This window comes from Myotis lucifugus, unplaced genomic scaffold, assembly GCF_000147115.1.
Source record: "Myotis lucifugus unplaced genomic scaffold, Myoluc2.0 scaffold_176, whole genome shotgun sequence".
NCBI classification, from domain to species: domain Eukaryota; kingdom Metazoa; phylum Chordata; class Mammalia; order Chiroptera; family Vespertilionidae; genus Myotis; species Myotis lucifugus.
This window is the reverse complement of record NW_005871224.1, coordinates 1,040,433-1,054,698: the sequence shown is the minus strand read 5'-3', so window position 1 is coordinate 1,054,698 and position 14,266 is coordinate 1,040,433. Positions and strand designations below refer to the sequence as shown.

Genomic DNA, 14,266 nt, shown 5'->3' with positions numbered 1-14,266 from the left:
TTATGAACCAGGAGGTCACGTTGGATTCCCCATCAGGGCACATGCCTGGGTTGCTGGATCCATCCCCAGTAGGGGATGTGCAGGAGGCAGCTGATCAATGATTCATCATTGATGTTTCTATCTCTCTCCTTTCCTCTCTAAAAGAAATAAAAATATATTTAAAAAGAAGTGACCAAAGACCTGCCAGTGGGTTGGGGCATCATCCTATACACCAAAAAGGTTATGAGTTTGATTCCCAGTCAGGGCATATACCTAGGTTTCAGGTTTGATCCCCAGTTGGGATGTGTACAGGAGGAAACTGATGGATCTCTCTCTCTCTCTCTCTCTCTCTCATCAATAAACATAATGTTGGGTGAGGATTATAAAAAAAAGCGGGGGGTGGGGGGACCGAAGCAGGAAGCTTTTATACCATTTAGTCAAGCAATTTGTGAATAATTGACTAGACAAGGAGATTTGGACAAGGAGTAGTAAAATGGTTTGTTTATACAGACCTCTTGTCCCTAAATTCTCTCTCTCTGGCGATAAGGATGCGTTCTACCCTCCTGGTACAGGGAGTACACCTTTCACCAGGGAGATTTATCCCCTGCTTTCAGGGGGACAAAGTGAAGTATGGTACCTATTTGCTTTGTTTAACAGTGGACAGGTTATTTTGATTTTCTGAATTATATAAATCATCCCATTCAATTAAATGCCTTATTGATGGTAATGTGAATATCCCATGGGTTGGGGTCATACTGGTCTTAGAGACCACATTCTTCTGTACCTGGAAACAGGACAGCACAATTACCCTAAATTGTTTTAGTGGCCACAGGTGGTGCGTTCCAGTTGACTCAGTGGTCCCAAGACCAGGACAGCGCGATTACTCTAAATTACTTCGATGTCTCTAGATAATGAGTTCCTGGCAACTCAGTGGTCTCAAGACCCGAAGGCTCTAGATAAGGTGTTTCTGTCAATTCAGTGACCCCGAGACCCGAAACTATAATTAACATGCTTAATTCTGCTTCTGTAATCTGCTTTTTTGCGAGCCAGGTGCCTCATTCCAAACCCTGGGATGTAATCAATACCTTTGTGATTTTTGCCTATATAAGTCTGGTTTTGCCACCATCTTATTGCTATGAGATTTGGTGAATGGCCCCTCATAGTCCCGGATTGCAATAAATGTGACTCTTTAATTCGACTTCTTGAGGCGTCCTTCTGTGATTCGTGGGGTACATTACAACAAAAGGAGGGCCAGAGTATCCTTGCACTGGCTGTTCCTCAAGTATCTTTAATTCAAAATAATAGGCCAAAGTGGCAAATCAAATATATAACATGTTTGTATTGATTTTAGAGAGAAAAAGGGAGAGGAAGAGAGAGAGAGAGCAACATCAGTGAGAAACATTGATCCATTGCCTCCTGAATGTACCCTGACCAGGGATTGAACCTGAAACCTGAGTATGTGCCCTAACTGGAATCCAACCTGTGACTTTTCAGTGCACAGAATGGTGCTCTACCAACTGAGCCACATCAGCCAGGGCATGGGATAACATATTCTCAGCCCCTAAAAAAGCAACTAGATCCTCTAGAAAATAACTTTACATTCTTTGGACTTGCAAGCATTGTTATTATTATTAAAAGAATATTTCACAGATGATCTAGTTGACATTTATTAGTAATTCATGAATCAGGAAGCATCCATTCTAGAAAATAGATAGGAGTTCTGCAGAGCAGTACAAGCATCCCAAGGTAAGCAAGAACAAGGAACAAGGAAGTTATAGATGGAAGCAAAGTCGCTTTTCTAAGGCCTCACTTTTCTAGAAATAGTGTAGTTCGGATTTGAACCCAAGGCTGACTATTCCAAAGACCATGCTCTGTTGACTGTAGTGAAGTCATAGCCTAGATGCAAATAATGTATATTTGGGTATACTCACTCAGAGAAAGAGAGGGAGGGAGAAAAGAAAGGAGAGAGTTTAAGGTAGTGTGGGTCATCCCAACCGTCAGGAATCTGCTCTGGGGTGATTGCACAGTAGGATTGTTGTAATGTACCCCATGAATCACACAAGGACGCCTCAAGAAGTCGAATTAAGGAGTCACATTTATTGCAAATCCTGGACTACAAAGGGGCATTTTGCTCTCCAAATCTCGCAGTGATAAGATGGCCACAACACCAGATTTATTTAGGCAAAAATCACAAAGGTATTGATTACATCCCTGGGTTTGGAATGAGGAACCTGGTTTGCAAAAAAAGCAGTTTACAGAAGCAGAATTGAGCATGTTAGTTAAATGATAGTTTTAGGTCTCCGGATCACTGAATCAATGGAAACACATTGCCTGGAGCCATGGGCCTTGGGACCACTGAGTTGACAGAAACACATCGCCTGGAGCCATCAGGTCTTGGGACCACTGAGTCAATGGGAACACATTATCTGTGGCCACTGAGGCAATTTAGAATAATTGTGCTGTCCTGGTTCCCAGGTACAGAAGAATGTGCTTTCTAAAACCAGTATGACCACAATCAATGGGGTATTCAAATTACAATCAATAGGGTATTCAATCGAATGGGATGATTTATATAATTCAGAAAATCAAAATAACTTTTTTATTATTTTAGCAAGCAAATAATGACAGAAGCCAAGTCAGCAGGGTTAAAATATTAAACAGCAATTCCCACCAAGCATGGTTGCCACCGTGCTTCAGGATGATGTAACCACTGGTCTCCTGGGCAGTCTCAGGCCTACCATAGCTCTCATAGTATAAATATATATATATATATCCTATATAATGAAAGGGTAATATGCAAATTTGTTGGGGTCCAACCCCAGCAGGTCCAGGGGTTCCCAAAGTTGTGGAAGGAGTCAGCGAAGAAGGAAATGACACGGAGACAGCGTTCAGTTGATCAGCAGCCTAGCCAGGTTCTCTAGTCAGGTTCTCCAGCCAGGTTCTGTTCTTAGTCTCCTGTTATATCTGTATTTATACCAGTTGATTTTAATCCTACCCATTCTATTCCAAAGGTTAGGGCGTTTGTTATCTCCATTCCAAGGTCACTACTCTATTGTTCTGTTAAGCTACAAGGAAGTAACTGAAGGAGATTATCCTAAGTAAAGATTATGTAGCTTAAGCATGATTGTTCGTAGTTAAAGTGATTAACTACCCACCTGGCACTTAGTTAAGGGGTTTTACTGATTTATTCCCTTCCTTAGTCCTGTTAATCCCTAACTCCAGGGAAAAATCCCCACCTGGGGAAACAACCTTTCTCGGAGAGGTGACCTTGGTTAAAACACATAGCGCTAAGTAGGGGAGCAAACATATTAAGAACAGTATGCCATATACGCCAGGTCCCTTGAAACATATGCTGTGCAGATGTTTCTTCCCTGCAGGGACTGTGTCAAGCAGCAAGGATGGACCGGCTTCTGGCACAAATTGACCCTAACAGTGGACTCACCAGGAACGACTGGTTGCTATGATGCACACTGACCACCAGGGGGGAGATGCTCAATGCAGGAACTGCCCCCTGGTGGTCAGTGCGCTCCCACAGGGGGAGCTCTGCTCAGCCACAAGCCGGACTGATGGCTGCAAGCGCAGCAGCTGTGGCGGGAGCCTCTCCTGCCTCCTTGGCAGCACTAAGGATGTCCGACTGCTCCCTCAGGGAGCAGGCCTAAGCTATCAGTTGGACTTCCCCCGAGAGCTTCCAGGCTGCCAGAGGGATGTCTACCTGCCAGCTTAGGCCTGATCCCCTGGGGAGCAGAGAAAGCATTTCTGGAACAATTGGTGAGGTGGAAAATGAGAGACAATGAAGGACAATACAGCTTTTACCTTTTGCACAGAACAAAACAGTGTTCCCCAAATTCCAGCCATTTGACTATCACCTTGACTTTTTATTTTAGCTGTATCTGTCTATAATCTCCATAATTGCTTTTCTAATGTTAATTTTAATTTACTTGTCCTTTTATTTACTTACTTTGATAATTCTTTTAGTAAGAAACTTGATAACGTTGTGTGATAAATGGAAAATCCAGGACTGTTTGCTATAATTGGAAGATAACTTTTATTTATTTACTTAGATAATTATTTTAGCAAGAAACTTGATATCACTGTGATAAATGGAAAATCTAGGATTGTTTGCTGTAATTGGAAGATAACTTTGCAAATAAATACAATGAAAACAAAAATGGTGTTATCAGATAATAACCAGATACAATTGCTCCTGAAGACCTTGGTCCTGTTCTTACTGTCACAAAGGGGTATTAGCCAGGATTAGAGAAGGTTTAAAGACCAGACTTTCTCCTTGATGTAATGGGCAGCATTGGGAGATGAATGAAAAGGGAGGGCCTTTATTTATTTATTTATTTATTTTAATTGATTTCATTGGTTTTTTACAGAGAAGAAGGGAGAGGGACAGAGAGTTAGAAACATTGATGAGAGAGAAACATCGATCAGCTGCCTCCTGCATGCTCCCCGCTGGGGATGTGCCCGCAACCAAGGTACATGCCCTTGACTGGAATGAAACCTGGGACCCTTTAGTCCACAGGCTGATGCTCTATCCACTGAGCCAAACCGGTTAGGGCAGGAGGGCCTGTTTTTTTTTTTTTTTAATTTTTTTTATTGATTTTAGAGAGGAAGGGAAAGGGAGAGAGAGATAGAAACATCAATGATGAGAGGAAATCATTGATTGGCTGCCTCCTGGATGCCCCACACTGGGGATTGCCCTGACCGGGAATCAAATTGAACCATGACCTCCTTGTTCATAGGTTGATGCTCAACTACTGAGCCATGCTGGCTGGGCAAGGGAGGGCTTTTTTAATCTGTTATGCCCAGATTTCAAGATCCCCAAGAAACCACATCAGGGAGCCAGCCAATCCGATGCAAAAGCATAAGAATCTGTATTTCAAGCTAGCTTGAGCTCCCCATCCACCAGACTCACCGACACAACGACAAGCCAAGTGGCGAAGAGACAGAACCCCGCCTAGAGACGGGTTTTAAAGTGGGGGTTGGAGTAAGGGGAGGAGAAAGGACTGTGCTCTGCCGATTGGCCAGGCGCAAGTCGATGTCTTGTTCCTGGGTGTGGCTAGCAGAGTCTTAGACTTCCGGGAAGAAGGTCCTTGCCAAGCACGTGGCCAAGGTAAGATGGAGAACGTAGCCCTTACCCTGGGGCAAGGTGGAGGGCCTAGCCCTTACCCTGGGGCAAGGTGGAGGGCCTAGCCCTCGCCCTTTCATAATCATATGATTTAATCATATGCTTTTATCTGATGCCATGGGAACTTGATGCCCCAAATTGTCCATGTGCTGGCGGAGTTGTAGATGCTGCACTGGCTGGGAGAAAAAATCTAACCAGAAAGACTTCCTACTCCTACTGCGCCTTTCTTGCTTCGACCTCAGTGATTGCCCTGCCTCCAGCCTCCACCTTCCACCAGAACAGCCAGAAGAGGCTTTCCAAAACTCCAATCTGAATGTCATTCACATCTCATGACTTCTTGTTTCTCTCAAGATGATGTCCAAGCTCTTTAACCAGCAGTCAAGATTGTCCACAGTCTGGGCTCATGTCCATCCCAACACTTGACATGCATTCTGGTCAAACAGGACCACTGACAGTGTTGTAATATACCTCGCGAATCACAGAAGGACGCCTCAAGAAGTCAAATTAAAGAGTCACATTTTATTGCAATCCGGGACTATGAGGGGCCATTCCCCAAATCTCATAGTGATAAGATGGTGGAAAAACCAGACTTATATAGGCAAAGATCACAAAGGTATTGATTACATCTCAAGGTTTGGAATGAGGAACCTGGTTCTCAAAAAAAGCAGTTTACAGAAGCAGAATTAAGCATGTTAATTATAGTTTTGGGTCTCGGGGTCAAACACATTATCTAGAGCCTTCGGGTCTGGAATGAGGAACCTGGGTTAAACTTAGGCATGTTATCTAGAGCCCTCTGGTCTCGAGACCACTGAGTTGCCAGGAATTCATTATCTAGAGTCATCGAGGCAATTTAGAGTAATTGCACTGTCCTGGTCTTGGGACCAATTATCTGTGACCACTAAAACAATTTAGGATCATTGTGCTGTCCTGTTTCCCAGGTACAGAAGAATGTGCTTTCTAAAACCAGTAAGATAACAATCAATGGGATAGTCATTCAATCGAATGGGATGATGTATACAATTCAGAAAATCAAAATAGCCTGTCCATTGTTAAACAAAGCAAATAGGTACCATACTTCAACAGTTCTCTCATTCATTTGGCAATTTCTTGAATGTCAATTTGTGTGCTGTTTTAGACACTGGGGCCATGGCCATGTTATGAGTTTATGGACTATAGGTACATTTGTTATCATAGAACCCCTCCTCCATAAAAAAATACAAAATCATATTTACATCTATGTTACTATAATGTATAAAGGTGAATAAAATCCAAGCTGGAATAATTATTGTCATATTCATTTGTTTCTTCAGATTTAAAAATAAAGTTAAAACATACTTAAAGTATTATGGGCCATAGGTATTATGGCCACTGTGCCTAATGGGGAATTCTGCCTTGACTGGGGCATGAAGAGTGAACACACACACACACACACACACACACACACACACACACTACTTAAACACATGGAACTACTGTCCAGTTATATGAGTGTTTCCTGCTTTGCACCTCCCTGAGTCTTTGCCCTCTCTGCCTACAACTCCATTTGTTCCCTTCTCTTCTTGGTTGACAATACTCAAGCATGCCCTTATTAATGTGTGGGATTTGTTCTTGGATGTAAGGGTGCTGCCAGTTAGATTGGCACTGGGTCCTCCTGGCCCATGGAAGTGGCTTTTCACCATAATTCACTAACTTTGATAAACACAATTAGCAGCTTCCTTTGGAATTGTTCTGGGGAGCTACAGCTAGGCCTGGAGCACAACCCAACTCACCCAACCTTCACTCTTCAAGCAGTCAAAATAGTACATCCAGCACCTGCGTCTGGCCCTAAAGCATTCCCCTGTTTGTTTACCTTGTGCAAAACTCTACAACTAATTGCTGGGAGCCAAAGCCTACCATCTGAAAACAGGAAGTTAATGACCAAAGGAGAGACCATAGCAAAGCTAGCAGATTGGCCTCTCTCAAGTTGAGAAAGCACTGTCTGGCCTGACGGAGTGCCCTTTGGAGAAAGCTGTGGGGGCAGCACCAAAAGAGGCAGATCCAGAGCCCCTAAAAGCCCAAAGTTTGTACCAGCTCATTCCATTGCATAGTAAATATTTACAGAGCAGCCGCTGTGTACATGCTAGATGCTGTGCTCAGGCTAGAAATAATGTGCCGGGCTTAGAGGAAGCCTCTTCTGGTAGCTGTCTCCCTCCCCCTGAGGAATGTTTTCACAGCATCCTTTTCACACTATTCTGCTAAGCAACAGTCTGCTTACTTATCTGTTCCCTGAAGTTGTCTGCAAATTCTTTGAGGGAAGAGAACACTTGTATACTCTTGTGTCATAGCATCTTGTCTGGCACATGGTAGATGCTCAATAAGTCTAAATTAGGTGTCTTAGCCTGTTTGGCCTGCTATAACAAAAATAGGATAGATGGGGTGGCTTCTTTTTCTCACAGTTCTGGAGGTTGGGAAGTCCAAGATCAAGGTGCTGGCAGATTTGGTGTCTGGTGAGGACCCTCTCTTCCTATTTTAAAGATGGTGTCTTCTCACTGTCCTCACATGGATAGAAAAGAGAGCTCTCTAGAGTCTCTTTTATGAGGGCACTAATCCCATTTAGAAGGGCTCCTCCCTCATGACCTAATCACCTCCCAAAGGTCCCACCTCCTAATACCATTACATTGGGGTTAGGATATCAATATATGAATTCGAGGGAGGGGTCCTAAACATTCAGTCCATCAACTTAGATAAATACTCCAAATTCTACATTATTAATTTATTCCATTGGGTTATGCATTGCCTTCTTTCAAGGTACCTCTTAAAATGTAAGCCACCTTAGTAATAACAATACATTCAGGCTGTGGGTCCTTAGTTATTTAATTTTGTTAGTTTATTTAGAATACGTGGTATTGTCTCATGGTTCAAAGCTGTGAGTGACAGATAACCCAGCCTCCTGGTAATAGTGGGTGCCTAAAAAAGGAGACTGGAAATAGAGAGGGATGGAACAGGAAGAGTGTGATTTGGGATAAATGTGGATTCCCAATATCAAAATCATTTATTAACACAAAAAGTATTGTCATTGCAATAAGCCATTTTATTATGAATCTTTATACCAACCCATCAAATAGGAATGAATAGTCTAATTATACAGAATAAGAAGCCAACACTCTGGAGCCAGGGATCAAACCTACCACCCATGTACATGCCCTTTACCGGGAATTGAACTTGTGACCCTTCTGTGCATAGGCCAACACTCTAACCACTGAGCAACACTGACCAGGGCCATAATGTCTTTTCTTTTTAATAGGTTTTTGAATTGGGATTTAAACAAGACCTATACATTGCGTTTGGTTGTTATGCCTCTTGAATCTTTGAAAATAAAATATTTTCCCTTCCCTTTCCTTTTTTATTTTTTTCCTCCATGCATTGAAGTTGTGGAAGAGACCACTATAGACGTGTTTTAAATTTAAAAGCTTGTTTCCCCTTCTCCGCCCTCCCCACTGACATTCTCCTTGACTCTTCAAACCATGAAGGTCAGGCACTGGGGCTCTGAATTAGGTTTTGAAGAAGTTAGTGGAATTCCTCCAAGGTGGCGGAGAGGTGACGGTCTGTCAAATATTTGGAAGTAGTACATGTGTTACTTATAAATCTCTTGAGGGGGAGGTAGGGGTAGGGTGAGAAGGACACATTCATACCCTTAGCAAAATGTACCCTTTGCAATACAGGGCCAGCTAGGAGTGGGATGCTGTGGGGTGGGACTTAATTTTCCAAATCCACCACTGTATCATATCCCTAGAACCCTGAACAAAGCCTCACTCAACGGGAGTGCTCAGTATTTGTTGGATGAATGAATGAGTGAACGAATCACCTCTCTGACCCAGATGCTTCCTTTGCATGGGACGGAGAATACCACCTCCCTGCAGTGTTTGAAGGACTCATTCATTCAAGGGTGTTAGCTCTCTTGTCTTTTGAAAGTGAACTCTCTTTGACATTAGTGAATTTTACATATTCTAGATTTTTCTTAGACTGTCTGGGTGACTAATGTCCTGCCTGCATCATTGTTCTTAGAAGTACATAGTGTCTACAAATCTTTGGTAAAAAAATATGGTTATCCCTCTGAGCCTTAGATGCTCATGTGTAAATGAGATAATATATTATCATGTTGTAGGCTTGTTGAAAAGATTACTGAGCTGTACATAAGACATCCAGGGTTTGGCATACAATGGGCATTCAATAAATATTTATGGCACAAATGGTTGAGAGGTGGGCATGTAAACAAAGGCAAAATGCACTCAAATAAATGTTCTTTAATCCAGTTGACCTTTATGTGTGAAGCTACTGGCAAATTGTTCTTGTGCTTGTTTGAAAATTCAATTTGTCTGTGCTACTTAATTTGGTCAACCACTCTTGGTGAATCTGATTAATTAATGTGGATTTACAATCTTGGTGGCCTTGGATGGCTTTTTGAAGGCCTGGAAGTTGCTGATTAGGTAAAAACAAACTCAGGATTCCTGGATGCTTGCTGTTAAGAAGGAGGGAATTGATGCTTGCTGATTTTGATCATTCTCATGTTCTAAAGGGAAAATATGCCATATTTAGCACCTCTGTCCTGTAAATGTGTTATTTTTGTCCTACTTGACTATCCAAATTCCATACCAAGATATGTTTTAAAAACACTAAAGTTTATGAAAGAATAAAGCTCCTTCTTGGTAAAATGCCAAGCATATGTTGAAAGAACCAAAGTAAATCATTCAGGTCTCCATACCCTCCTCCCACCACCTAAACCTGTGTTTTAATCCCAAAGTGCCACTTGTGACCTTGGAGTGTTACCATTTTTCTGATTGTATTCTTGCTTTGGCCTGGGAACTTTAACTTTTGAACTTTTCAGTTGTGCCTCAATGCCTTGATGCCATGAACTCTGTAGATAGCCATCTGAACAATTCAAGAAAGAATATTCCATTATCCAGACCACTGGGCACCTGGAAGATTACCATCTCAGACCAATCCAGAGGCTAAAAATGTAGGACTGATTCTTCTCAAGAATGTACTTTTCACTATAAAACTCTCAAGGTTTTCTTTCTTGTTTGGAACACTGTGGTTATGGCCTCATTGTGTTTCTGGTTTGCAAACCCTAAGATACTTGAATAAATATTTGTCATTTATCTCTAGCCAAAGCCTTCTGACTTCTTTTGAGCTTATTTGACAAAACACTTCTTTAATTATTATTAGTAATAAGAATAGCTAACATGTATTGGGTACTGTGATAAGCACAGCACCTACATCATCTCAGTTCTCTCAATGATCTTGTAAATTAGGTCCTACAGTTATTCCCATTCAATAGTCCAAAAAAGTAAGGCTTAGAGAAATTATAATTCCCCAAAGTCATGCTGCCCCCATTAGGCTACCATTCTTATTTAAATATTGCACAAGAACATAAACTTCTTCCTTGTCTTCATGTACAACCATTCGGTGTATGAGAGTTTATTGTGATATTTTGCAATTTTTCTAAGGTTTTTAATTTTTTAAAAATATAAAGGTTAATTCAAAATTACACAAAAGAATCAAAGGCAATGACTCAAACAGATATTTCTACATCTATGTCCATAGCATTATTCATAATCACCAAATGGTGGGAACAATCTAACTGTCCATTGATGGTTGAATGGATAAATGGAAGGTGGTCTATCCCTACAATAGAATATTATCCAGCCTTAAATTGGAAGAAATTTCTGACACATGCTACAATATGGATGAACTCTAAAGACATTATGCTGAGTGGAATAAACCAGAGGACAAACACTGTATGATTCCACTTACAGTCAAATTCATAAAGACAGAGAATAGAACAATAAGTGCCTGGGGTTGGGAAGGAGGGGATACTGGGATTTATTGTTTAATGGGTACAGAGTTTCAGGTTAGGATGATGAAAAGTTTTAGAGATAAATAGTGGTAATGGCTGCACAACAGTGTAAATGTATTTAATGCCACTGAACTGTACACTAAAAACTGGTTAAAATGATAAATTTTATGTAATGTATATTTTATCACAATTAACAACAACAACAAAAAGAAAACAACAAAAACATTTGCCTTTAAAAGAACAAATTCAACCCTATCTGGTTTGGCTCAGTGGATAGAACGTCCACCTGTGGACCGAAGGGTCCCAGGTTTGATTCTGGTCAAGGGCACATGCCCAGGTTGTGGGCTTGATCCCCATAAGGGGGTGGGAAGGAGGGAGCTGATCAATGATTCTCTGTCATCATTAATGTTTCTGTCTCTCTCTCCCTCTCCCTTCCTCTCTGAAATAAGTAAAAAAAATAAAATAAATAAATAAATAACGAATTCATTCAACAAATACTTACTGAATGGTAGTATGTACCAGACACAGTGCTAGGCACTAGAGAAACAGTTACCAGCAAGGTAATTCCTTCTTCATAGAGCTAACCATTTACTAGGGTAGACAGACATTAAATAAATAATCATGGAAGTAAAAGTATAATTCAAAACTCAGACCATTAACATAAAACAATTTTGTCACCTGCTGTGTTAGATCTGAGTGGCATTTCTGGCCATTTCTCCCATGATTATGTTACTTTCAGGGTAACAAGGGGTGTCTCTTTTTGTTTATTATTCACAACAATACTGAGTGACATTCAGAAAAGTAGTCATATTATGTGCCTTCCTTGGTTAAAGCCTGTCAGTGAGGTCTTGTTACAATAGAAATAGAACCAAACCTGTCCACTGGTCTGCCAGGCCCTGCGGATCTGCCCAGCCATAGCTCTGATCTCATTTTCTGTCACTTTCTTCCTCCTTCTCAGAGGGAGGTCCAATGTCTCCTCATCCAAGAAGGCTTCTGGGAATGAGTGGTTATAGCTCTTCTGTCTCTACCCTCCTTACCCTGGGGAAGCCAGGGAAGAGAAGACCATAAAAGAAGACATGCTCACTGGTGGTCCTGATGGTGTTCACCACAGAAAGATAAGGGAGAGGCCTTAGTAGTCACACAGGGTCCCGTGCTTCCAAGGGCCCCCTGTACTTGGTTTCATGCTCTGCAGTCACCATCTTGAAATTCTTATAAGTTTTGAACAAACAGTCCCTCATTTTCATTTTGCACTGGACCTGGCATTATGTAGCCAGCCCTGGGCCTTATTCATGGCACGGTATGCTTTTAGCAGGCTATCCCTAGTTGTTTGAGTTTGCTGATGATAAACAATCTTGGAATTAATGGAATTATGGGAAGTGGCAGTGCCTGCTGGGTGAAAGGGTTAATCAAGAAACAGGGCTCTAACTCAGCAGGGGCTAACAAAAGAAAGCTCATTCTGCAAGCCTAAGCCTTGTACAAACATGCTCCCTTTGAGTGGTTATTTGACAGAATCCCTGAAGACCATAACTCCTGTATAGCCCCCAGGAAGGAGGACGTCTGGCGCCAGCAGAAGGACAAAGGGCAAGGCCGTAAAACTACAACGAGGGGGCATGGTCCTGACACGTGTGTCAGCCTAAAGCCCTCTGCAAGCTTTCCCTACTTGCATAAAAAGCCTGCTCCCTCCCCATTCGCCACTGATTTCTTTTTTGATCTCAGTCTACCTGCACCCAGGTGCCTTGAATAAATACCTTTTTGACAACACTGAGCCTTGAGTCGGTTCTGTGTGACCCCAGTCCAACCCCAAACCTTTCACTGAGTAATTATTGAAGTAACTAGAGGCCTGGTGCATGAAATTTGTGCACTGAAGGGGGTTTCCCTCAGCCCAGCCTGCACTCTCTCCAATCTGGGACCCCTCAGGGGACATCCCTCTCACAATCCGGGACTGCTGGCTCCCAACTGCTTGCCGGCCTGCCGGCCTGATTGCCCCTAACCACTTCTGCCTGCCAGCCTGGTCACCCCCTAACCACTCCCCTGCCAGCCTGATCGATGCCTAACTGCTCCCCTGCTGGCCCGATTGCCCCCAACTGCTCTCCCCTGCAGGTGTGGTCCCCCCAACTGGCCTCCCCTACCAGCTCGGTTGCCCCCAACTGCCCTCCCCTGCCATCCCAGTCGTCCCTACTGCCCTCCTCTGCCAGCCTGGTCACCCCTAACTGCCCTCCCCTGCTGGCCTGGTCACCCCTAACTGCTCTCCCCTGCAGGCATGGTCCCCCCAACTGCCCTCCCCTGCTGGCCTGATCGCCCACAACTGCCCTCCCCTGATGGCCATCTTGTGCCCACATGGGGGCACATCTGGTCAAGCCGTGACGTCCATTTGCATATCACCTCATTATATAAGGAATGTAATATCATATCACTGAGAGAGTCCTGCCTGTATCACTTAGAGGGCCATGCATGGACATCTGGGGCCAGCATTTGTCTAAATGCACAAAGAAAAGCATGAGGAGTTACACTGGCAACTTTGGGTAAGAGTTTATTATGGATCGAATGTATGTGTACCCCTAAATCATATGTTGAAGACCTAACCCCAGTGTGGCTGTATTTGGAGTAGCAAAGTAATTTCGGTTACACACACGTATAAAGAAGAGGTCATATGAGCACACAGTGAGATGGTGACCTCCTACACACCAAAAGAAGAGGCCTCAGCATGACACCCACCTCTCTGGCACCTTGATCTTGGACTTCCCAGCTTTCAGAAATGTGAGGAAGTGTGTTTTTTAAAAAATATATTTCTTGCTTTTCTGGTGTCGGTGCCGCACGGTGAGGATCTCTGGTGCACGCCCGCAGTCATGCCGTCCAAGGGTCCTCTGCAGTTTGTGCAGGTCTTCGGACGCAAGAAGACGGCCACAGCCGTGGTGCACTGCAAATGGGGCAACGGCCTCATAAAGGTGAACGGACGGCCCCTGGAGATGATCGAGCCGTGGATGCTTCAATACAAGCTGCTGGGACCTGTTCTGCTTCTTGGGAAGGAGCGATTTGCTGGCGTGGACATCTGAGTCCGTGTGAAGGGTGGTGGTCATGTGGCCCAGATTTATGCAATCTGTCAGTCCATTTCCAAAGCCCTGGTGGCCTATTACCAGAAATATGTGGATGAAGCTTCCAAGAAGGAGATCAAAGACAACCTTATCCAGTATGACTGGACCCTGCTGGTAGCTGATCCCCGTCGCTGTGAATCAAAAAAGTTTGGTGGTCCTGGTGCCCGTGCTCGCTACCAGAAATCTTACCGATAAGCTCATCTGGGTTCACCTTTATAATAAACA

General features: G+C 43.1%; 1 pseudogene; it reads left to right on the top strand.

Moving 5' to 3' along the window:
* The first annotated feature begins 13,758 nt into the window (after positions 1-13,758).
* Positions 13,759-14,266, top strand: LOC102436689 (annotated as a pseudogene).